Source organism: Mauremys mutica, chromosome 3 (genome assembly GCF_020497125.1).
Source record: "Mauremys mutica isolate MM-2020 ecotype Southern chromosome 3, ASM2049712v1, whole genome shotgun sequence".
NCBI lineage: Eukaryota > Metazoa > Chordata > Testudines > Geoemydidae > Mauremys > Mauremys mutica.
In genome coordinates this window covers 176,154,210-176,180,520 of record NC_059074.1, presented here as the reverse complement: position 1 = coordinate 176,180,520, position 26,311 = coordinate 176,154,210, and the positions used below count along the sequence as shown (strand labels likewise).

Sequence of the window (26,311 nt, the reverse complement as noted above, 5' to 3'; positions counted from 1 at the left end):
CCAGTGGTTCCCAAACTTGTTCCACCACTTGTGCAGGGAAAGCCCCTGGCAGGCTGGGCCGGTCTGTTTACCTGCCGCGTCCACAGGTTTGGATGGTTGTGGCTCCCAGTGGCCGCGGTTCGCTGCTCCAGGCCAATGGGAGCTGCTGGAAGCAGCAGGACAGTACATCCCTCGGCCTGCGCTGCTTCCAGCAGCTTCCATTGGCTTGGAGCAGCAAACCGCGGCCACTGGGAGCCGCGATCGGCCAAACCTGCAGACATGGCAGGTAAACAAACCAGCCTGGCCCGCCAGGGGCTTTCCCTGCACAAGCAGCAGAACAAGTTTGGGGACCACTGCTATATGCACATAATTTTAATTGTACAAAGTGTTAAGTATTCTCATAACTGAGGAGTGACTAGGTATATTGCTCAGTTTTCTATTAGTCTGTACCTGAAAGGAAATGTTTTAAGTACATTTCAGTCAAAAAGATGACTGCTTCAGAATTAAGCGCATGTGAAAACAGAGGTTTTATAGGGGTAACTGTTTTGTACGGTGGATAAAATTCAATGATAACAAAAAAAATTTTTTTTTAAATAAACCTACTTAAAATTAAATTTGAAATGGACAGCCTACATTAATGCCTAAATTATTCTAATATGTTAACTGTTTAATTTAAATATAAATACACTAAGCAACACAAGTTTACTGCCAAATTTTAAAGGAAGTTTAACCACTGAATTGGTGGAAGGCACTGGCTGAGCACTCGGAATTGGTCTGTGGAAGTTTTAAACCATCTTCTCATGGCAGTAGCTTCTTCTGCAGGTGCAGACAATATTTTCTTTATTACAGTTTATTCAGCTGATACAGTTCAATGACTGCTCAAAGTTAAGAAACCAACTAGAAGTTGAAACAGCAGGAGAATGTGTTTTCCTTCTTCCAAGCTATGAAAAAAAACTAAGCACAAGAGGATGACATGTTCTAGTTCTAAAATCTTGAACATGGTGATCAGAAACAATTAGTTAAATTAACTTAGCTTTAAATGCAAAAGTCTTCTTATGTATCCAGCCTTAAGGTGGTTTTATTTACTAATTAAAGAGATTTCAAATTCTGTTTGTGCAATTTAAACTGAATTCCAATTTCCATCCAAATAGTTCTTGCCACAAATCAGGAGTAAAAAAGTTAATCTAGTAAATAAGAAAAGCATCATTCACCTTTTTCTAACATATTAAATGTAAAAAACAGGAATTTGAATCAACTGTAAGTTAAGCTATATAGTTGTTTAAATAAATGTGTATATAGCATAGTTAGGCTCAGCAGGATTTAATTTAAATCCATAGATGTCAGTAAATGTCTATTTCAGCAGACACACTAAAATAGACAAAAAATATCCATCACTAAGGGCTTGTCTTCAACTACCAGAGTAAATTGACCTAAGTTACGCTACTCCAGCTATGTGAATAATGTAACTGGAGTGGATGCAACTCAGGTTGACTTACCCCAGTCTCTTCACTGTGATGGAAGACGCTCTCTGGTTGACTTACCTTACTCTTCTTGGGGAGCTGGAGTACCAACTCAACTCGAGACCGCTCTGCCATCAATTTAGCGGGTCTTCACTAGACCCGCTAAATCAACACCCACTGCATCAATTGTTGCAGCATCGATCTCCTGGTAGTGAAGACAAGCTCTAACAGTCAGTAGGAGTGTAGTCTCCCTTTGCACCTTGTGTCTGCAGGGATCAGGTGTTAGCTGCCCCATGGCCATGCATGGAACCTTTTGCAACTCCGCTGTCAAGGCTCTGCTCACTTCCCCACCAGCCAGAAGCATGGGAGTGGTGTCCAGGCAGGAACTGTCTGGCCATGCAGTGGCCTCCCCTGCAACCAGGTGCTTGTTCTCCACCTTGAAGTATTGGCCTGGCATCTCTCCCCACCAGGCCAGGACTCTAGCTTCCCCCACACCTTTCACCTAGGTATCTTGGGCCTCATGGCTATGGAGGCAGTCCCCAAAAGCCACTGACAGCGCTAGGGATTCCCTGCAGCCCATTTGTAAATGCTACCCTGACCCCAACACCCCCTTAATTTCCCACAACTGTAAAAGTTAAAATAGTTAAAAATTAAAAAAATAAAATAAAATAAAAATGAATAGCCAAAATTACACACACAAAAATTGAAATCTGCCAAGCCTAGCCATAGTAACAATTAGGTTTTTAAATAGTAAGAGTCAATAAACATCAGTTTCACTACACACACACACACAAAAATCCATTTATGATAAATCGAAGTTTATAGATAGGTAAAGAAAGAAAAGTGCTGCTTGAGAACTCAGAGTTTGATTTAAGAGAATTTACTTGGTATATTTTGAAATATGATGTTGACAATGTGTTAAGTACAAAGTTTTAAAACCACAATGAGATAAAACAGTCAATCCTTCTCTTAAACTCAATTTATACTTTAAAAAAAGTGTGAAAAATGAAGTTACAGAGTTAAGAAATGAATCAACTTAAGTTAAAGAAAATTAATTTCACCCAGTTCTTTTCTTATTTTTGCCCCCGGCAAACGGCAACAGCCTGTATAACCAAAACATTGTGGCTACATAACAAATATTCTAATTTTTAAGCCAACGAGGTAAAAGGCTTCTAAGATTGGAGACAGCCACTACTTCTTTAAAAAAGTTATAAGACAGTACATACTGTGGCAAGTCTTCAACATGGCCAAAACTTCATGTACATAAACAGTTACTCCTTTCAGTGCCAATATACCTCCCTTCCAAATACACTGACTGTATTGTCAGAAGACGGAGAGCCAAAGAACCTCCTTAGTTAAATAATTCAGGATAAAACTTCTGGTAGCATAAAGTCTTCACCAGAAGCTTTGAAGTTTTTGATTTATTCAAGTTTTAACCTCCAGAATGACCAACAGCACAACAGCTAAAGACTATTGCAGGGGTAGGCAACCTATGGCACGCGTGCCAAAGGCGGCACGCAAGCTGATTTCCAGTGGCACTCACACTGCCCAGGTCCTGGCCACCAGTCCAGGGGGCTCTGCATTTTAATTTAATTTTAAATGAAGCTTCTTAAACATTTTAAAAACCTTAGTTACTTTACATATAACTATTTAGTTATATATTATAGACTTATAGAAAGAGACCTTCTAAAAACGTTAAAATGTATTACTGGCACGCAAAACCTTAAATCAGAGTGAATAAATGAAGGTTTAGCAGACCACTTCTGAAAGGTTGCTGACCCCTGGTCTATTGGAACATTCCATACCACTGACCTCGTGGTTATAATATTATAAAGAGCAAAAAAAACAAAAAAAAAACCTCTCTCTCACCCAGGAGTATTTGGGGTAAGAGCTTCAATATCTAACTACATTAAACCTTACCATTGCCCATTACCACCAACTTCCCAAATAAGAGGTTCTCTCTCCCCCCTCTCTCCCAAGCAGCACTAAGTTCAAATTCCATCCCAGGGGTGCTCTGATGATCAAACTTTCTTATTTATCAATTTGTTTGATCTTCTTTCCAAAAATAACTAGTTTCCTTGTGAAATATGGTGAACCCTTATATCTAACAGCCCTTGCCATAATCCAAAACTCTTATTTATAACCAAAACAATCTACATCATACCAAATTATTATTGGGGGGGGAATGAAAATATCCCCCATCAGTAGCCAAGTCATCCTGTAATTTAAAAATAAAATAATAATAATAAAAAATTAACCAGTAAATATTATATGGACCTGAAATGCATCCTTAAGGTCCAGTAGTGGTTCTTCAAGACTAACAGGTCATTAGCGGCAGGTTTGTCTTTAATTTTAAGTTTGACTAAAGATTCCACTAATTTGCCTTGAAATTACAGATTCAAGTTCAGGGATGGAACACTGTCTGCCTGAGCCTATATCACCCCATAGAGAGGTGGCAGCCAACAAAAAGTTCAGGTGAAGGGGTTGATCATCACTATCTGATTTAAAAGAGAATCAGATTTAAATCAGTATACATTTCAATTTAAAAAAAAATAGAGTTAGGTGGTCATAATTTTAAATGTATATTCTATAATATATTATATGGCCATATGATTTGGATTCCTTAATCTTGAAACCACCATAATACTTTCAATTAAACAAGGTTGGAAAAACTTGTGGGGAAACATGAGGCTGCTCTCTAACCTCACAAGTATAGGAGGCAATAGCAGAAGAGGTCTGAGTACCGATTACCTTTCTGGAACATACCAGTGGTGGACAACCTGCGGCCCATCAGGGTAATCCACTGGCGGGCTGCAAGACAGTTTGTTTACATTGACCATCCGCAGCTCCCTGTGGCAGCGGTTCGGCATTCCCGGCCAATGGGAGCTGCAGGAAGCGGCATGGGCTGCTGGGACGTGGTGGCCGCCGCTTTCCGCAGCTCCCATTGGCCGGGAACGGCAAATCACAGCCACCAGGAGCTGCGGGCGGCCGTGCTTGCGGACAGTCAATGTAAACAAATGGTCTCGCAGCCTGCCAGCGGATTACCCTGACGGGCCACGTGCAGCCCGCGGGGGGTGCAGGTTGCCCACCACCATACCAGACTCTGCATTAGGTGTGGAACCATAACAGGAAATAGTCCAGCTCTTCTGAATCAAAAGGAATACCAAATACTCTATTTGAGTTAGCAGATACAAAGGGGGTAATTTCTCTCAAAATCTTGAGAGGAACTATTGACTGACCAGCCACCCCTATATAACCTCAACCTTAAAATGATAAAAAGTTTCCATGATTTTTGAAGTGTCTTTGAACAGCATTTCCATTAACTTCCTTAGAGTCAAACACTGAAGGCAACAAACTACACGATCCAATGATAAACTTAGAGGAGGGGTGACACATACTGGGATGCAATCTAGACCACTGGGGGCTGCATTCCCTAGGCCCTGCAACCTTGGGTGCCTTACAATACCTTGTTGGTACTAGCTCCCACCTGGGATGCTTTCAGACAACCTTCCAGCATGCAACTCTGAGTAACTGCACCCTGCCAGCCACACTTGGGTTACACTCTGGCTCTTACCAGCCATGGTTATACTGCAGGGTGACCCCAAAACACTCCCAGCCCCAGGTTTCCCCTCAAAAATGTATCAGGGGAGAGTTCAAATATATCAAGTCTGTTATTCCTTTAAGGGAATGATATACTCTAGCTCAGATGTGGCCAAGCTTACTGACCCTCCGAGTCACATACGACAATCTTCAGAACTTCGAGAGATAGGAAGCGCCTGCCGGGGTTCAGAGCTTCAGCCCTCCGGGAGGCACCTGCCTGGGCTCAGGGTTCAGCCCTGCAGGGAGGTGCTTGTCCCGTTCCTGCAGAAGCCCTGAGCCCTGGTGCAAACACCCCATGGGGCTGAAGCTCTGGCAGGCACCTCCCACTGGGCTGAAGCTCTGAGACCTCCCTCCACACTGGGCAGAAGCCAGAGGGAATGAGTGAAGGGGACACATGGGGTGTCATTCCCCCCAGATTTTTTCCAGGGTTTGCTGGTGACACATGGTGCCACCAGACCTCCTCCCTGCATGGCAGCTGCTGGAGCCAGTGAGCTGGGAGCTGCCCTTTGGATAGAGGCAGCAGCAAACAGCTGCTCCCCCTCTCCAAGGAACTAAAGCAGAAGCCCCTCCCTGCAGCTCCCAGCTCTTTGCCACTGTCTCTCCAGGCAGAGACAATACCTGGTAGCTGAAGGGAGGGGCTGTTGAGGGAAGGGCGGGGAGGAGTGTGTCTGGGTGAGTGTGACTCAAACTGTTGGGGGGGGGGGAGGCAGACCATTAAATTGTGCATCCCCCTCCCGCCCCCACTCTCAGCAGGCACCTGCCAGAGATGACTTAAGCCCCTAGCCCGACCACCCTGCTGCAGGGCAGGAGCACCAAGCTCCCCCACAGTGTAGTAGGCTATGAATGGGGGAAGGGGCTCTCGGAGCTGCACTTTAACTGTAAAAGAGCTGCATGTGACTCACGAGCCACAGTTTGGCCACCCCTGCTCTAGCTTGTTACCCCAAATAGAGTTAACCAGGCATTACCTTAAACACACTGGATTAGATCAAAACTAGTTTATTAACTACAAAGATAGAGTTTTAAGTGAGTACAAGCAATTAGGCACAAAAGTCAGAAATGGTTACAAGAAAATACAGATAAAAACGCTTTCTAGTGCCTGGCTTAACAAATTATTTGGATTCAAAGCTAAGTTTCTCACCACATGCTTCCAACAGCATTCCTAACTAAACTTTCAGGTCAGGACCCATCTGCCAGAGTCCAATGGCTGTTTCCTTTATCTTCTCAGGTGTGGAGAATGAGATGGGCAGGGAGATGGGCGGTCTCTTGGAAGCACTCCTCCCCACCCTTCCCTCAACAGCCCCTCCCTTCAGCAACCAGGTATTAGCTCTGCCTGGAGGGACAGTGGCAAAGAGGTGGGAGCTGCAGGGAGGGGCTTCTGCTTTAGTTCCTTAGAGAGGGAGCAGCTGTTTGCTGCTGCCTCTATACAAGGGGCAGCTCCCAGCTCATTGGTTTGTCCCTCTGGTTTATAGATGCAGTTCCTCTTTTTGAAAAAACATTTCCAGCTGAGAACCAAGAGATACAGGGTCTGGTGGAGGAAGGAGACCTCATGCTAAGATGCAGGTCTTTGTCCCTGCCCCCTTTCTTGCTAAAGAATGACTACTTGATAGGTAATGGCCCATCAGCTTTGTTGACACCTGGCAGGGCATCAACTTGCCCTTTGTCTTTGAGAAATTGGTTTAGCCACTCTCCAGGTTTATTGGGAAACACTTCAGGCATGATTTCAGCTTCTGTTAATAACTTTACACAATGTTGCTACACGCATTTTACCATGAGAATACTGATCAGCAAGTTATGAGTTTTCAAATTATACCGCAAAACGCATGTTTTGTACCAAAATTATTACAATAGTGTATCGGGTGTGAACACAAGGGTGCACTCCATCACAAGGGCAATATTTTTGGCGCACATACAAATGTGAAGTCAGGCTACCTATTAGTCACATCATCATGAAGAGACTGTACCAATTGCTGTTTGTTACTGGAGCCACATACTCATCCAAGGAGCTCAAACTGGGGCAGGGCAAGTGCCTTACAGTAGTACTGGTGACAAAGTCCATCAGATAGGTCATCCTCCATAAGCCCCGTCCCAAAAGTGAAGGAGTAAAAACTGGTGTACAAGGGCCTATAAAATATTCCATAGGAGATACTGTCTGTACCTCTACAGGACCCCCTCACCAATTTTATGAGAGATTATGAAAGTTGTAGTCTTAGTCTGGCAAGCGGCAGCAACAGAATAACATGCAGCTGACGGCTGAGGAATATCCAAGGGGGGTGCCTGGTCAGATCTTTTGGCTTGACACTGATTAAGCACTCTCTCTGCTAAGTCTTCAGCAAGATTGACAAGTCTCTATCTACCAAGGACAGAACCCCCTCAGACTCAGTTTCACTCAGTCTCACTGGAAATAGATCCCTACTGGGGGTCTGTCCATCCTTGTCCGCCCATTAAGGCCACACAGTCTCATGTTTGCCATTCACTCCTTCATTTGCTCAGCTCTGAATTATTAAAAAAAAAACTTTTTTTTTCATAATCTGACCTGTGTATTTAACCTCAAAATATTTGAGAATTTATAAATATGCACATATTGCAGTCTCTGGGTACATTTCCAAAGATGAAACAAATAATTAAAACCATCAGTTATAAGAAGTCACTGCCTGCATTGCTGTTATATCTGACAGCTGTCCTCCATCCAACTTCAAAAAGGGTAAGAAGCTCTTTTTAAAAAAAGTGATGAGCTTCAAGGCATGGTGAAAGATCTAAGTTCTTACTCTAGCAGCCCAACAAGAAAAGCAGATTCCAGAATTGGTGATCCTTCACCAGCTATCGTGCAATCCCAAAAATTCAAATCAAGGGAGTATCAGCTGGCAAAGTGGTACACACGGAGGTAACAGACAGAAGAAAAGCCAGGACCAGACCATACATGGCTGTATTGATTAAGAATAACTTGAACAACATGCCTATTGGTACATAAGAGTGACCATACTGGGTCAGACCAAAGGTCCATCTAGCTCAGAATCCTGTCTTCTGACAGTGGTCAATCCCAGGTGCCCTAGAGGGAATGAACAGGTAAATCAAGTGATCCATTCCCTGTCGTTCATTCCCAGCTTCTGGCAAACAGAGGCTAAGGGACACCATCTCTAGCTAGAGTACCGTTGCGTGCGTGCGTGCATGCGTGTGTGCGTGTGAGAGAGAGAGAATGAATGAGACTTTCATATGGCCTCTAAAGCTAAGTTTAGAGCTCCCCTATTCTTAGCAAGCAGAAGCCTCAGAGTGGACTTTTAAAAGTAGACCCAAAAATAAAACGCTTTGCAGTTATTCAAGCTATAGGCTGGACCAGTTTAATGACACTAGCTAGGTAAAAGTACTGGCACGAAAGCAGTGGCTACTGTTACTTAGGAATTCTGGAGCAGCTGGGGAACCAGGAGTCCCTTGACTGCAGATAAACCAAACAATTCAGTCTTTTTGGGGAAAAAAAGATATTTTGAGAACTCTTTAGGAGAGTTTCAACTATATACACTAAACAGGGTGGATTGATTTAAAAGTCAAGATGATTTAATTCACTGATTTAAATCAAGTGGAAAGCCTAGATTTAAATCCATTTTAATCAACTTGTCCATTTGCACTTTAGTTTCTAAAAAAATCTGCAATGGCTAATATAACCCTTAAAACAGGTTGACTTGCAACTAAACAGAGCCCTTCCACTGGATTTGGTGCATCTTTTTGCTACTTGAGGGGTACGCTATAACTATATACATTTATTGAAGCAATTATGCAGGTTAATATTTTCAGATTTTTAGTTGTACATTTTCAGTATGTTAGAAAATGGTAAAATGATATATTGCTTATTTATTAAATAAATTAAATTTTTAGCCATGACTTGTGTCAAGCTAACTGGAATTTAAACAAAACACAAAATAGCATATAAAATATATTTTTATTAAACAAAAACAACAAATGTTTTGGATACTTATCAAAACATGTTTCACATTTAAAACTAAAAGGCTTATTAAACAGAGGGATTAACTGTAGTCAGTGAATTAAAATGATTATTTATGATCAGCCAGGGAAAGTTTTCAAATATGCCTAAGCAAAAGCTGGAACTTGAGTTCCTATTTGCCTAAGGCCATGTCTAAACTACAAACTTTGGCAGGCACATTTAGAATATTGCTCATGCACACCTGGCTCCTTGCATCAGCAGTGTGCACACTCACCAGAAGTGCTTGTGTTGATGCACAATGTGATAGAGTTATCCCTGCAGGTAGGGTTATCCCTGCAAGCAACTCACCACTGTCCAGTGCACTGTCTTTTGGGAAGTTGTGGCAATACATGGTGGGGCAGAAACAAATCATGCAGGAGTGACTGGGAGCAAGGTGTCAAATTCCCAGCATGCAACTTACTCCATCCCATGTCATCTGTATCTGATCATTTCTGCATCTTTTAAAAAAATCCCACAAACCCACAGAGCCCCTCCACCCCAGTGTCCATTATCTCTAGCAGAAGCATGGAACCAGCACATTTCTGCACTACTGTCGTGAGCATTGCAAGCATGCATCACTCAAGCCTCTGGTATTTGCAGAACTGCAAGCAGAACTGCATTAGCAGAGAATGTGACAATTTTGTGTAGGACCGACTGCTGTGGGACATAGCACAAACCAATTCAGGGTTGTTGTTGGAGCTCACAGAGCACCTGCAGATGGTGAAGAACCATGTCTGGGCCTGAGATACGAGCACTGACTGATGGGATCACATCGTAAAATAAGTTTGGGACGAGAAGTGGCTACAGAACTTTCAGATGCGTAAGGCCACATCCCTGTGTGTTGAGTTCGCCCCTGACCTCCTGTACAGGGACACCAGAATGAAAGATGCCCACCCAATTGGTATGGCCCACCAGAGGCAAGGGAAATGAGAAGGGAATTGCTTGGTTGTGTGAAACTATGAGTGTAAGGCAATGGCACTGAATACTGGCACCATTTTCCACAGGCAGTGATGATTTTAGCCAATATCTCACTTCTAAGGGTAAAAAAGATCCAGAGAGCACAGCTGCTGCTGGTGTGCTGAATCTGCTTGGGCCCATATACCACTAGCCTGTTTTCTGCAATGATACCTGCCAAAGTTATCACAGACTGACGTGGGAAAGTGTCCTACTGTGAAGGAAAAAAAAATAAGGCTGCCAGCCCCAACGACCTTCAAGAAAGGATTGTAGAGTACCTCCATGAATGTTTCATCAAGCTCTCAGGGATGTCCCTTGAATCCCCTTCTAGATACATAAACTGCTCCACATGTCCATCCCTGCTTAACTCTACAGGTGAATGAAAAGCAGATAATTCACTGTCTAAAAGAGGTAGTGTAACAAAGAGACAATAACTGCATCTTGCTAAGTTGGGTGTACAATAAGTACATCATTGTAATGGGAAATATATTTACACTTACCTGGGGTTCCTTGCCCTGCATTGGGCTTGCTTATGCTTGACTGACTGGACTGCAGTGGAGTCTCAAAAAGATTCTGGCTTGCAGCATTAGCTGGACCTATGGGCACATGTCCCCCATCCTCCTCGACCTTACTGTTCATACTAGTGGTCTCTTGGGCTCCTAAGAGGGATCCTCAGTGGTCTGTGGGGTGCTGCTGCAGTCTCTAAGGATGCATGCTGCTATTCGTAAAAGCAGCAGGTCTTTGGCTTGACAAAGGACTGTCAACCTCCCTATTCTGCTAGTATGCCTACCATAGTTCCTTTGCTTTCATGGGACACTGCTGCTCATCAGTGTCATCTCTCTTCTTCTGCATCCTCCATGCAATCTGCTCACAGATGTCTGTATTTCTACAGCTGGTCCATAGCGCTGTTTGCACAGCCTCTTCTACCCTCAGGCCCAGGAGATCCAACATCTCCTGTTTACTCTGAGCCAGAGCGCGTCTGGAACATACAGCCAGCACGGTCAGCTGGGCAGTTGCACATAACAATGGAAAACTGCTAGGTATGCTCGTCAAGCTGGTCAGTCAGGAAATGGCATTTCAAAACTTTGCAGGGCTCTAAAAGGCACACTTCTGGTCTTCGGGACCCCTGGGCAGTGAAGTTCACAATTGTGGCCAGAGCAGTCAGTGTCTGGCAGTGTGGGACACCTGCTGAAGTACTGTTAGGGTCAACATAGGTAACAGTGTCTACCCTTGCACTACATCAAGCATGGTTCAATGCCATTCGGGAAGATGGTGCTACTGCATCACCGTATCAGGGCACTTACATTGGTGGGGGACAAATTGTAAGCCTAGACACATGCACAACTAGCTCAACGCCAGGCAGCTTATATGAACCTTACTTTGTAGTGCAGACCAGGCCTAAGTCTCTTGAAAATGAGACACTCTCTTAACAGCTGATCTACACTATACAAAGTTAGGTTGGCTGAACTACATAGCTCCGGGCTGTGAAAAATTTCACACTTCATGGAACATAGGTATTCCTGAGGGCAGTCTGCACCAAAAAACAAAAATTCTGCACACATTTTAAAATTCTGCAGATTTTATTTGTCAAATAAATGTGGAGGCTCCAGCGTGACATTGGGGAGCACAGGCCACTGGCTGCACAGAGGTGGGAGATCACTGTGCAGCTCCTGTCTGAGACACGGACTCAGCTGTGAGGCTGAACTCAAACCTGACACAGCGCATGGACCAGGCCTGCCCCAGAAACACACCAGGGCCCTGCCCCTCTATGCCAGGTACACAAGCAAGGCAGGATCCAAGTAGGGAGGGGCTTAGCGTGGGGGGATCCAGGTGCAGGGTGAGAGGGTTCTGTGTGGGGCAATCTGGGTGCGGGTGACTCAGTGGGGGATCTGTGTGTGTGTGGGGGGGGGATCTGGATGCGTGGGGCTTATTGGGGGTTGTGGGTGCAATGGTAATGGGACTCTGCGGGGGGGGTCATCCAAGTGAAGGTGGCTGGGGCTCAGCTGGGGGAGTCTGGGTGTGGGCAGATTGGGGGGGCCCAGATGCTGAAAATGTAGGGCTCAGTGGGGTGAGGGATCCCGGTGCAGCTGGTTGGGGCTCAGTGGGGTGGGGATCCAGGTACAGGTGGCTCACTGGGATGCTGCAGGGGGAGTGTGGCTCGTTGGGGGGGGTAGTATGGGTGTGGGGGGACGCTCAGCAGGGGGTTCTGAGTATGAGGGAGTCTGGATGCAAGGGGGTTGGGCGGATGGGGGAACAGCTACCTGTACAGTGATCCCTGTACAGGATCTGAGGAACAATGGGTGCAGGAAGCATAGTGGGGAGGGGAGTTTGCAGAGCTTCCTACAACTGGGAGAGAAATCTGGAGGTGGGTCTGACCTGGTCCCGGATGCCGTACAGGGAAGAAGTCGTCCTATCCTCCCCGCCTAGCCCAGCGCAGGGTTGGAGCCACTAGCCAGGTCTTCCCCAGACCCCTGCCCCACAGTGATCTACCTCTCTGCTGGCTGCCCTGGGCACCTGAAACATACTGCTGGGGAGGGGCACATGACTGCTCTTGTGGCTTCCCTTTGCTTCCCCTTCCCCCTTTTTCTGCAGGGAAGCAAAGAAATCTGCATGTGCAGTGGCGCAGAATTCCCCTGAGGGTAAATTAAGCCAACCTAAGCCCAGGTGTAGACACTGCTAGGTCAATGGAAGAATTCGTCCATCAATCTAGTCACTGCCTCTCGGAGAGGTAGATTTATTACAGAGACGAAAGAAAGCCGCAGCATTTCTAGAGTATGCATACCCAAAGATACTTAGGCTGAACTATTGTGCCATACTTATGAAACTTGATCTCAAAAGTTAGACTCGAGAGATTCCTCCCCAAGCCCACCTCTTTATTCAGAAAAGCAACATTTAATGCTAACTTCGAGTTAGATAGAGGCTTATGGATTCAGCACATTTTTTATTTAAATGTTTTAAGAGATTACAATAAGTTTAGGCCTTAATGTATTTTATATTAAATTCAGATTTCATTTTAAAGAGGTTTATTTTTAAAAAGAAATTATAATTTAAAACAAAATAAAAATCTGATTTTTAAAAAAAGTTATCCATTTTAATCCACCGTGAAATTAACAGGAATTTGTAAAGCAGGGGTCCCCAATGTGGTGCCCGCAGGCACCATGGCGCGCCCCGGGGCATCTAAGCGCACCCATGTACTGGCCGGCAGACGAGCTGACAAACAGTGTCATCCAGAGGCGTCGCCGCCGAAATGCCGCCAAATTTCAGTGGCGACACCTCTGGATGACGCCACTCGTTGGCAGCATTTCAGCAGATGCTCGTCCGCCGCCACAGTCCTCCATGGCTTGTCATCCGGCGCCTGCCAGTCGAAAAAGGTTGGGGACCACTGATGTAAAGCTACATAGAGTTTTGGCCAGCTATTAAAGACACTACATACATTTTCTGACCGAGGTTTTCAAAAGTCTGCATAATCTTATAACCATCAAGCTAGTGTGCCATTTCATATTTCCTGAAACTAAACTGCATGTTAAGTGAGTTACTCATTAGCATATTCACTAAGCTTTAAAACCCAAATGTTAAAATTTCAGTATTGTAAAAAAAATTTACTAGTGTCCAGCTTTACACACAGTGTACATAATTTCTCTCTCTGTTTCACTCAGGTACCACCTACCCTAGCTGATGAAAGATGTGTGCAGTTGTCACTATTAATTTATACAGCTGTCAAGTGTTAAGAGTAAGTTCCTGAAGGGATAGTGTGCATTTACCAAACTTCAAATGTAACATTTTAACAAGATATAGCTCAAAAGCTAAAGCAACCCGCCCAATAACTGAAGCCACAAAATTAGATAACTGAATACTATCCTAAAGCTATTTATACTTTAAATCTCACCAGAAGGTTGGATGCTTTAAAATGCAATTCTACATAAAGCAGCCATTTTAACTATTCACACTTTTAATTTTTTCAGTTTAACAGGAGAATGACATGTTAGTCTGAAAGCTAATAGTGCATCATGGTACTGTTAGAGAAGTTACCACTATGCCTTTTCAGATAAGGTATACAAGTCAAAATGCTGCTTCTATTAAAATAGATATCCTTAAAACTTTATCCATTTATTTTTATTTGAAAAGCTTACAGTAAACAAACTACAGCGATCTGCCAGCAGAAAGTACCGGTAATAAAAACTTCCAGCAACTTCTAACACCATAACTTAACCCCACCCAAATTACACACACGTTCACGAAACATACTACCATCGTGTCACAATTCAGCTTCCTGTACTAAGCAAGCTTTTTTCTCCCTCACATCTATACCATCACAGAAACATACCTCCAAACCGAATGGGAGTTATGCATCTCAGTTAACAGAATCACAGAAATGTAGGGCAGGGTGGGACCTCAAGAGGTCATCTAGTCTATCACTGTATGCTAAGGCAGGATTAAGTATATCAGCACAATTTCTGCTAGATATTTGTATAACCCATTCTTAAAAGCCTCCAATGAGGAGGTTTCCACAGCCTCACTGGGTAACCTGTTCTAGTGCTTAACTATTACTATAATTAGAAAAAGTTTTCTAATATACAACCTAGATCTCTCTTGCTGCAAACGGAGACGATTAACGCTTATCTTACCTTCAGTGGACATGAAGAACAATTGATTACTGTCCTCTTTATAACAACTTTCACATATTTGAAGAAATATGTCCAACCTGAGCCCTCTCAGGATTAAATATGCCAAATTATTTCAGCCTCTCCTCAAAGGCCATGGTTTTCCAAACCTCTTGCTTTTGTTGCTTTTCTATGGAGTTCTCCAATTTTTCATATCCTTCTCAAAGTGTGGTGCCCAAATCTGGATACATTACTACAATTGAGGCCTCCTCAGTGCCAAATACAGAGGGACAATTACCTCCCATGTCTTACATATAATGGTCACAGAATTGCAGCTTGACTTTTTTTGTTTTTGCGCAACAGATTCACACTGTTGACTCCTTCAATTTGTGAGCCACTACAACCTCCATCCTTTTCCACCTAGCCAATTACTTCCCCCCTTTGTATTTGTGGATTTGATTTTTCCCTCCTAACTAAAGAGCTTTGCACATATTTTTACTGAATTTCATTTTATTGATTTCAAACCAATTTTCCAATTTATCCAGAGCACTTGGAATTCTAATCCTGTGCTCCAAAATGCTTGCAATCCCTCCCAGTTTGGTGTCACCTGAAAGTTTTTTTGTTTGTTTATTTTTAGTATGCGGTCCACTCCATCGTCCTAATCATTAATGAAAACATGAAATGGTACCAGACATAGGACAGACCTCTCTAGGATCCTACTTGATACAACCTCAGTTTGACAGGGAAGCATTGCTAATTAGTCTTTGGGAACAATCTGTGCATGCCAATATCACTTAAAATATTTAGAAAGGATGTACACCTCTACCTCGATATAACGTGACCCGATATAGCATAAATTAGGATATAATGCGGTAAAGCAGTGCTCTGGGGGAGCGGGGCTGTGCACTCCGGTGGAGCAAATCAAGTTTGATATAACGTGGTTTCACCTATAATGCAGTAAAATTTTTTGGCTCCCGAGGACTGTGTTATATCGAGGTAGAGGTGTACTTCAAACTATACAACAAACAACAGGACACATGGTCTAGTTGAGGTCTCTAGGCACTACTACAATAGTAATTCGAAGTAATAAAAAAAAGTCATCTTTCTTTTAGAGACTGACCTTTGCGGAGAGAGACACCAAGCATAGCACTGGTGGGGCGGGGTGTGTGTGTGTGTACGCGTGCGTGAAGCAGAAACGTGTATTAATCATGCCACTCTACGACTATTTGCTTAGTAAGTAGGAATTTGTGAAGCCATTCATCCTAGTACAATTAATCAAGGTTTTTAGGAGTTTATGACCAAGCTGTATGTCAAGTGTTATTTTCATCATTCTCCAAAATTACTTATCAGACATAGGAACTTAAGTGACTCCAAGCTTTCCGGAAGGGGGAATAGAACTTCTAGATTTGATGCTTCACTCCACTATCTGGAAAGTCATATTAAAAAGAGTAAACATCACCAGTTTAATAATTAAGTGGAAGAACAGATGACAAATACATTTGCATATGGGCCGGTCTATTATGATTAGGTTAAGCCAGCTACATTGCTCAGGGGTGTAAAATAATCTACACCCAAGTGACATAGTTAAGCTGACCTGAGTCCTCAGGTAGGCAGCACAAGGTTGATGGAAGAATTCTTCTGTCAATCTAGCTACTGCCTCTCAGGGAGGTAAGTTACCTATGCCAATGGCAAAGACAGAATCTATGCTGAAGCGCTATAGTGGCGCAACTGCACCACTGTAGCATTTTAAGTGCAGAAAAGCCCTCTGTCTTATGTGAAAGCTACATGAAATCAACTAAGACACAGACAAAAGCTTCAAAGACTTCAGATCGTTAAGTAGCTAAGTATCAGGGCATGATGGACAGAGGTAGCAAGATTTATGGCTTTTCCTTTTAATAGGATTGCATCATTCACAGTAAGCTACCCTCATACTCATTTTCTTAGTCTTTTGACTAGGGATACATAAAATATGAACCTTACATAAAATCCAAATAGAATGTATGAGATCAGAAAATGTTAACTGGACTATTCACAGGCTAAAGCAGGGGTAGTCTTTTGTCAAGGTCCAAATTTCTTGGTCAAGGTATAGTCAAGGTCCAGACTCGGGAGAAACATTTTTCACACCACAATAAATAAAATTTATTTATTTATTTATTTAAGATTTGCAGTCTGTTCAAAAGCATCTGGCAATCTGGATTTGGCCCACAGTCCACCTATTGACTACCTCTGGGTTAAAGGAACATAGCAACAACTATACCTCGCCAGATTAACGATCATCTACACCCTGTCTCCAAAAGCAAGATGTAGCAGTGTTTCAGAGAAAGGTGAAAATACCCATAATTGACAGTTATGCAGGAACTTGCAAATAGGGAATGGTTTCTTCCAAACCCTCTGCTCCCTGCCCCGATCAGGTCTTCTTAGCTGTGCTTGTAGCCATTAGATGGCTGTAACAGTGAAACCCCAGGTAACCCTCCAGGGACTGGAACAGTCACGTATCTAATGTCATCAGGTGTATGAAGCCATGATAAGCAGTTGTACACTACTAGATATGCCAAGAAGCTAAACTACTACTGCAATTCTGAAAACAAAAAATAGATTTAAAGACATTTAGACCAGTTAGAAAATACAGAGAAGCTGTTTTATTTACACAATGACTATTCCAACACACAATTTTAAGTGTAAACAAGCAACAGATAATTTCTAACCTGTTTACATCAATATTTTATACAACAGTGCCCACGAAAAAATTCCAAAAGTGTGTGTTTGTGTTTTTTTTCTCTCCCCCCCCCCCAATGCCATTTAGTGTTGCCAATACTTTAAATTGGGGGCTGTGCAAATGAAGTATCAATTATCCATCCAAGTTTATGATTTCAGAATCCCCAAACGTTTTTTTTCCAGTTTTAAATTAAATTTGTTTTCAAGGCAGGTTAATAGCCTCTGTCTGTCTCAGAGAGAGACAGACACACACACCCTCTACTGAGAAGAGAGGGGGAAAGAACTCAAGGCAAGTTTCTACATTTAAGGAAAAACAAAACCCAAATGCCTATTATTTATGTTTAAACATGCTTGATTAGGGCCTGTTTCTGCCAGCCTTATGTTGAGTAGTGCCTTGCCACTACAAGAAGTCTCACTCATTTCAATACACTGCATTTCAATGGTGTTATTTGTGGTGTTAAAGTCTTGCTCAGTGTAAGGGTGGCACAATCTGACCCTTAAAGTGTTACTCACTTCTGACGTTAATCAAAACTTCCTATTTCAGTTAATCAAAACTTCCTTAGCCAGAGGCTACTAAAAGTAAGTGCTTCACAGAATTAAGCTTGTTTCTGATCATATTTGCAAACTGTACTCACTTTAAACTTCTTGCTCCTGCGGAGCATTCTGCACCAAAAAATTAAACATTTTGCACACAATATTTTAAAATTCTGCAAATTGTATTTGTCAAAACAACACTACCCGATCACACCAGTTTCAATTATTTTGCTAATTTTTTTCAAAATACCTGTCAGCAAGTATGTCTGTAACAAAACAGACACATACAAAAATCCCCCCAGGAGAGTTAAATAAATCCCTATGACACCCCAGGTCCTGTTCCTCTGCCTCCATGCCCCCTGCAGAGCCCAACCCGGGGGCTAGACACCCAGAACCCTTCTCCCCGCCCTCAATAACCCAGCCAAAGGGCCTCCCCTCAGCCAATACACCCAAACCCCCTCAGAGCCCAGCTGCGGGGTCCCCCCGAGCTCAGATAACAGCATGCACACACACACGCCCAGCCGAGGGCCCCCTGCCCCCACTTGCCTAGATAACTGCACCCTCCCCCCAGAGCCCAGCCTCTACTTGCGCACAGTCAACCTGTGGAACTCCTTGCCTGAGGAGGTTGTGAAGGCTAGAACTATAACAGGGTTTAAAAGAGAACTGGATAAATTCATGGAGGTTAAGTCCATTAATGGCTATTAGCCAGGATGGGTAAGGAATGTCCCTAGCCTCTGTTTGTCAGAGGGTGGAGATGGATGGCAGGAGAGAGATCACTTGATCATTACCTGTTAGGTTCACTCCCTCTGGGGCACCTGGCATTGGCCACTGTCGGTAGACAGGACACTGAGCTAGATGGACTTTTGGTCTGACCAGTATGGCCATTCTTATGTTCCCTCCCCCACAGAGCCTAGCTGTGGCCCCCAAGGCCAGACACCCGTCCTCCAGAGCCCAGCCACAGGCTCCCCCTTGCGCAGATACCCACCCCACTACCCGTCAGAGCCCACGGATCCAGAGGGAGAAACAGTGTGATGCTGAGTCTCGAGCTTGTGTGGAGTTTCCTGCACATCACTGTCTCCTTCCCTCCGGGCATGCAGGGAACTGCAGCTGCCAGGAATCCTCTAGCTTCCTCCCTTCCCCACGGCAATGTCTTCTATGTGTGAGCTGGGCTCTGCTGGGTCCAGTGGCCCCTAGTGGCAGCCAGCAGCACTGCAGCCAATTTCTATGAGGGAAAAGAAATTCTATGTGCACATTAATTTCTGAAAAATTCTGCATTGTGCAGTGGCGCAGAATGACTTCTACTCAGCATTACTGACAATACAAAGTGATATTACAGCAAATTCTAGAAAGTTAAGTCATTTCATCCAAAGATGCTATTGCTGCTGTATATGTGTTGCAATACCAAAGCATAACGAAGCAAGCTGAGGATAAGTTTATAGATTTGTTTAGAAACTTTGGTCAAAGATTGACCAAACATTAAGCCACATTCTGATAATGAACAATGGTATGCAACTCCCATTACCCTTTCATTTCAAATAACCTAAATGTTGTTGCTCATATCACTTGGTTTCTTAAACTGTAAGCTTTATGGGGCAGGAGCCAGGCCTTCTAGGTGTCTGAACAGTGCGCAGTATGAGTGAGGCCCCTGGGCAGAACTGTAACATTTAGTGATTTAAATACTTTTATTCATGGTAAAATTGTGTCCATTAAGTTTCTGTCCCAGAATCAACATCTCTTTGGCACCCACGATGAGCAAGAACTTAGAATACCTAGTAACTGATGCCTCCAAAGGCTGTGATCACAGATGTCATCTCTCATGTTTTCAATACATTTGTCCAACAAAACTCAGCAGTACTAGGTAGTTTACAGGGAACTCCTCTTTAAAAAAAAAAAAAAAAAAGATCAGTTTTCCAGATGGAACAGAACATTGTGGGTATAATTTGCCAAAAGTCACAGAATTTCAGCAGCTGAGTCTGTTATACCCCAGAATCTGTTCTGTGTCAGTCCAAAGCAGAATGCAAAGAAGGCATCCAGAAACTTGAGAGACGGACATGCAACACTCTACCTTCTAGCCTACCATGAGATCAGAAAGCACATTACACCATTGCGTCAAGACCCACATAGGTTACCACTGAAATTCTGGGTTCATTTCAATGTCCTGATGTTTATCTATACACTCCTGAATGGGCTAGGGCCTAGTTAATCTGGAGGCTGTCTCTTTACACTCCATTGTGACAGCTTTACTCAGGCTATATCTTACTCCTGGGGGAATTCTGCATCATTACATGTGCACACAATACATGGCCCCTGCAGATTTCTGTGTTTCACTGCAAAAAAATGACTTCTGATGGGAAAGCAAAGGAAAGTCACAAGAGCGGTCACGTGCCCCCTTCCTGGCAGTGCAGACAGGTCAGTTTGGGCACCCAGAGCAGCTGGTAGAGACGTAAATCGCCGGGGGGGGGGGAGGGGGAGGAACTAGGCAGTCATGAGTGTGAGAGACGCTGTCCCTCTTGCTAGCTATTGTGGCATGCTTGGCATGTGGTGGGGGTGTTTCTGAAGAGGTAGGCACAGGGCAGGCTCTGTTCCCTCAGGTGGAGGAGAATGTAGCAGCCTGCCTGCTTAGTGGATTGTTCCCATTGTTCTGAGTGAATTCCCCCAGAAGTATAAAAAAGTTAAGGCTCCTTTACATTGCCAGAGTGGTGTAAAGGAGCCTTATTGTAAAGGACAGTATGGTCTTAAAAATGCTTATGGTGCTTTAGTGATTAGAACAGGTCTAAATGTTTGGACTGAAAAAAATTCCTATCAAAATGTGCTCCATGCACTATTTGCTACTGACCTTCCTGGAGATGGTCCGTAGCCAGTATAAATTTGTGAGTTTGAGTTGTCAGTCCTCACTTGCTCTTCAGTTGCCTGTGATGCAACACTGAGCAGATGGCTGAATATTTGTTGACTAATAATAGAAATAAAGGGTCAAACCTAGCTCCATTGCTATCAGGCAGAAGGGGTTTGGTGATTTCCTCCACTGCTCCCCACTCCGATTCTCCATCCACTGTATTGTAGTTTAAATAAATTACCAAAATAATTGAACCTTATATAGGTGCCTATTACCCCCCACCCCCATCCCATTTTTTCCCCACAGTTGCTATCTGGTCACCTTATAGGGAGTGACAGTGTCTGGGCTGGGAGTGGTCAGGGCTGGGCAGGACACACAGCTGGCCTCTGGGGGAAGGAGGCTAAGAAGGCTAACAGCATTTTGGGCTGTATAAGAAGGGGCATTGCCAGCAGATCGAGGGACGTGATCATTCCCCTCTATTCAGCACTGGTGAGGCCTCATCTGGAGTACTGTGTCCAGTTTTTGGCCCCACACTACAAGAAGGATGTGAAAAAATTGGAGAGTGTCCAGCGAAGGGCAACAAAAAATGATTAGGGGGCTGGAGCACATGACTTATGAGGAGAGGCTGAGGGAACTGGGATTGTTTAGTCTGCAGAAGAGAAGAATGAGGGGGGATTTGATAGCTGCTTTTAACTACCTGAAAGGGGGTTCCAAAGAGGATGGATCTAGACTGTTCTCAGTGGTACCTAATGACAGAACAAGGAGTAATGGTCTCAAGTTGCAATGGGGGTGGTTTAGGTTGGATATTAGGAAAAACTTTTTCACTAGGAAGGTGATGAAGCACTGGAATGGGTTATCTAGGGAGGTGGTGGAATCTCCTTCCTTAGAGGTTTTTAAGATCAGGCTTGATAAAGCCCTGGCTGGGATGGTTTAGTTGGGAATTGGTCCTGCTTTGAGCAGGGGGTTGGACTAGATGACCTCCCAAGGTCCCTTCCAACCCTGATATTCTATAAGGCAAGAGTGTCTCCCCCCACTGGGCTCTGTGTGGGAGAGGGCAGAGAAACAGGAACTGGGTTGTCATAGGGATTTCTTTAACTCTACTCATGGGGGGATTTTTGTGCGTGTCTGTATTGTTACAAACATAGTTGCTGACTGGTATTTTTTAATAAATTACCAAAAAAATTGAAGCTGGTATAATTATGTAGTCTTATTTTGACAAATAAAATTTACAGAATTTTTAATTTTTTGGCACAGAATGCTCCCAGGAGTATCTTTCTTACAAGAAGTTGTTCAACTTAGAAATTTTGATGGCTGTAAGTTACTAGGACAATGTTGTGTGAAAACAGATTGCAGGGGAAAAGAAAAGGTGGCCAGAAGGCTCTTTTTGCTTGATCAAGTACTATATCTTATGCAAGGTCCTTATACTTGACTGTAACTAATTTTACATGAAAAGAAAGTGAGAACCATAGTTCTGATTATAAAATCTCTTGATATTAAGAAAAAAACCCACACACAAGTTCTGAGGTTTTTTTTAGGAGATGGCTTAACCTCATCCTGCAATGAGTTTCATGCTAGTGCATTCCTGTGCCCAGGCATATTTCATTCCAGGTTCAGGTCCCAGGTATATTTTTGAGCATTTAAATAAACAATGAAATACTGACATCTTAATCACTCCTTTCTTACCAGCAGAATAAAAATCAGAAAAGGTTTCTCTATATATAAACAGAAGAGAATTCCAAGCTTAAGATGTATCTGATTAGTGAAAAAAAAAATTATATATTTTGTACATGGTACATTTCAAATGCTACCAATCTAGTGAAATACGGTACTATATGTAACTGTGGGTCTTATAGGATGAATGCCAGAAATACACAGAACTTGTCTTGTAGAGAGTTTAAATTAAACATGCCAACTTTAAAGAAGAAATTAACAAAGGCTGTCTTTAACTAGGATTAAATATCAATTAAAGAACAGTAAATAATATTTACATACATTTTATGGTTTTGCAGTACTCAAGGTAGAAAATGACACTTTGGTCTTAGCTTTGTGTATTACATTCAAAAGTCATGAAAAAGCTCACAGGACTTTCACTACTCTTTTCACTATTCAGAGCACAACCCTAGCTCACCATGCTTCTGGCTTCCATGGATCAATGTAAAAAATGAGACCAAGCCATCTGTGCAATTTTTCAGGGGTTTATTTATTTATATTTAAAATAAAGTTACATAAATACAAGACTACTATTAAATAAGTTACTCTGCATTCAAATCATCTACCATTAAAACAGTTATTTAATCTGTAAGTTTACAATTTCCTTCAAAGGCTACATAGCATATTAAGAACGGGGGTACTTCTGGCACCTTAGAGACTAACAAATTTATTTGAGCATAAGTTTTCGTGGGCTACAGCCCACTTCATCGGATGCATGCAGTGGAAAATACAGTAGGAAGATGTATTATAAATATACACACACACACACAGAGAACATGAAACAATGGGTGTTACCATACACACTAACGACAGTGATCAGTTAAGGTGAGCTATTACCAGCAGGAGAGAAAAAAATTTTTTGTAGTGGTAATCAAAATGGTCCATTTGCAGCAGTTGACAAGAAGGTGTGAGGAACAGTCAGGGGTGGGTGGGGGGAAATAGTTTCCAGTCTTTAGGCAAGCCTAATTTAATGGTGCCCATTTTGCAAATTAATTCCAATTCAGCAGTCTCTCACTGGACTGTTTTTGAAGTGTTTTTGTTGCAATATAGCAACTTTTAGGTCTGTAATTAAGTGTTCTCCGACTGGTTTTTGAATGTTATAATTCTTGACATCCGATTCGTGGCCATTTATTTTTTTGTGTAGAGACTGTCCAGTTTGGCCAATGTACATGGCAGAGGGACATTGCTGGCACATGATGGCATATATCACATTGGTAGATGTGCAAGTTAACGAGCCTCTGATAGTGGCTGATGTGATTAGGTCCTACAATGGTGTCCCCTGAATAGATATGTGGGCAGAGTTGGCAACAGGCTTTGTTGCAAGGATAGGTTCATGGGTTAGTGTTTTTGTTGTGTGGTCTGTGGTTGCTGGTGAGTATTTGCTTCAGGTTGGGGGGGCTGTCTGTAAGCAAGGACTGGCCTGTCTCCCAAGATCTGTGAGAGTGATGGATCGTCCTTCGGGATAGGTTATAGATCCTTGATGATGCGCTGGAGAGGTTTTAGTTGGGGGCTGAAGGTGATGGCTAGTGGCATTCTGTTACTTTCTTTGTTGGGTCTGTCCTGTAGTAGGTGACTTCTGGGTACCCTTCTGGCTCTGTCAATCTGTTTCTTCACTTCAGCAGGTGGGTACTGTAGTTGTAAGAATGCTTGATAGAGATCTTGTAGGTGTTTGTCTCTGTCTGAGGGGTTGGAGCAAATGTGATTGTATCACAGAGCTTGGCTGTAGACAATGGATCGCGTGGTATTTCCCCCATGTTTATTCCCCCCCCACACACAAACACAGTTCCTCACACCCTCTTGTCAACTGCTGCAAATGGACCATTTTGATTACCACTACAAAAATTTTCTCTCTCCTGCTGGTAATAGCTCACCTTAACTGATCACTCTCCTTAGAGTGTGTAGGTAACACCCTGTGTGTGTGTGTGTGTGTGAGATGTATGCAGTGAAAAATACAGTAGGAGAAAATACACACACCCCTTCCTACTGTATTTTCCACTGCATGCATCCGATGAAGTGGGCTGTAGCCCACAAAAGCTTATGCTCAAATAAATTTGTTAGTCTCTAAGGTGCCACAAGTACTCCTGTTCTTTTTGCAGATACAGACTAACAGGACTGCTACTCTGAAACATAGCATATTAAAAAATTCAATGAACAGATGAAAAGAGCAGCCTTCTGCAGTTAAGTGAATGATGGGATGAAACTGCCCACACCTTGCTGTTACACATATGAATATCTATATATATATAAAAATAAATGATTAGCTGAAACACAAAACCCTGAAATAAACATGGACAGCACAGATACAAGTGTACACCACAGGAGCAAGCTACTGTGGTTCAGTGCAAGTATTAAATTACAAAGCTTGTGACAGCAGAAATAGAGCTATTTATTACCTCTTTAATTCCAAGAAAGTATTCACAATAATGCACACATAAATCAGCCTTTCAAAATTTCTCTCATCCACATGCCTGGGGCAAGTAAACCATCTTTTCCCCCCCCATTATAACCATTCATGCAAGTAGATTGTAATAAACATCCGAGACACACAATTTTGCAAAATTGTGTAATATATGTGTATATATTACACACAGACATATATATAAAATTTCTAAATGCTATCAGTTAGCTTCCAAATGATGCTAAATCTAACAATATGGTATTAGCAAGTCAATTCTCCCTTTCTGCCTAGACATTTAAAATTTGATTTATATCATTCTTGTCTGACTGAGTTTGTGGGTTAATCTGAAAGTTAACGACAAGAGAAGATCTGCTCTGAGTTTTCGGTGGAAGTGTCAATTCCGAGTTTCCCCACCTCTGCAAGAGTGGCCACTCTCTGAACTATAACATTTTCCAGCAGGCCCCTCTTCCTCCAGCAGACGCTGCAAGCCAGGTACCCTTCCCGTCAGCGCCGTCAGGCTCTGAGGGCGCCTCCCGGATCCGCTCGCCCTGCAGTAACCCCTCCGCGCACGGACGGGGCTGGGCACCGTACCTGGAAGTGGCGCTTGACCCCACGCTCTCGCCTCTCACTCCCCTGCAGCCCCTTTGCCCCGACCCTCCCCCACCCCGCTCCCCCGAGCGCTCACTGCTCGCGGCGGAATGGAGACGCCGCCGCGGCTGCTCCCCGCCTCCCCTGGCGGGGACCGGGCCTCCGACAGGCCGAGGAGAGCGAGCCCGCGGGGTGGGGATGGGGGGCGCCTCTCTGCGGCCGGGAGCGGGGCAGGCCCCCAGTGCCCCGCTCCTCAGCCCGGGGGAGCCCAAGCCCCGGCCGGGAGACTCCTACCGTTCAGCTGCGGCGGGGCCGGCGCATCTCAGCCCCGTCCCGGCTCCTCCCGGGGCCCCAGCATCATCTGCTCCCGGGCCCACCCGGCTCCCGCTGCCTCGCAGGGACGGCGCAGCCCCGGCCAGAACCCCCACCGAATGGAAAATAGCTGCCCGGGCGGAGAAGGACGGGGGAGTGACAACGCCGCAGCCAATCACAGGGGACCTGTACTTTCAGAGGCCCAATAGGAACAGTACTGGACTAGAGTTGAGGCCACATCCAGCCTATAGGAGCGCTGCGTTTGCACGGGCCCCGCTAGAACCGCTCTAGCGAGCCCCCGTTTACTGCCATCTTGAATTCGGGCAGATTGCCCAGTCCTGGAGTGGTCTCGTCAGCGGCCATTTTGGATTCGGGCACTAAGACCGGCCAAAGGGATTGATCACGTGGGGGTGAAATTAAATGAGGAAACCGTTAGCTGGAATGTTCTATGGCCTGGTTCTGGGCCTGGTGGGAAGTAATCTTTAGTAAAGGGCATCAAGGCCCTTCCCCGGCCTCCAGCTGGCAGGAGAGGCCTGGCTGGTCTGCATCACCAACCTTATCCCTTGGGAAACTGCCGGCCGTGCCCAGCAGAGCCCGGAGATTAAAATCACGATTGCATCTGGTACAAGCGCCCTGATAGGGTTGCCAACTTTC

The 26,311-nt window shown here is 43.9% G+C and overlaps 1 protein-coding gene across 1 annotated transcript in view; it reads right to left on the bottom strand.

The window, feature by feature from the left end:
• SOCS5 (suppressor of cytokine signaling 5) overlaps positions 1-25,849 on the bottom strand; it is a 46,292-nt gene extending 20,443 nt beyond the window's left edge. Inside the window, exon 1 of the mRNA XM_045011457.1 lies at positions 25,640-25,849. The gene's annotated coding sequence lies outside the window, so the exon portion shown is untranslated. The remainder of the gene's footprint in view (positions 1-25,639) is intronic.
• Between the last annotated feature and the right edge of the window lie 462 nt (positions 25,850-26,311).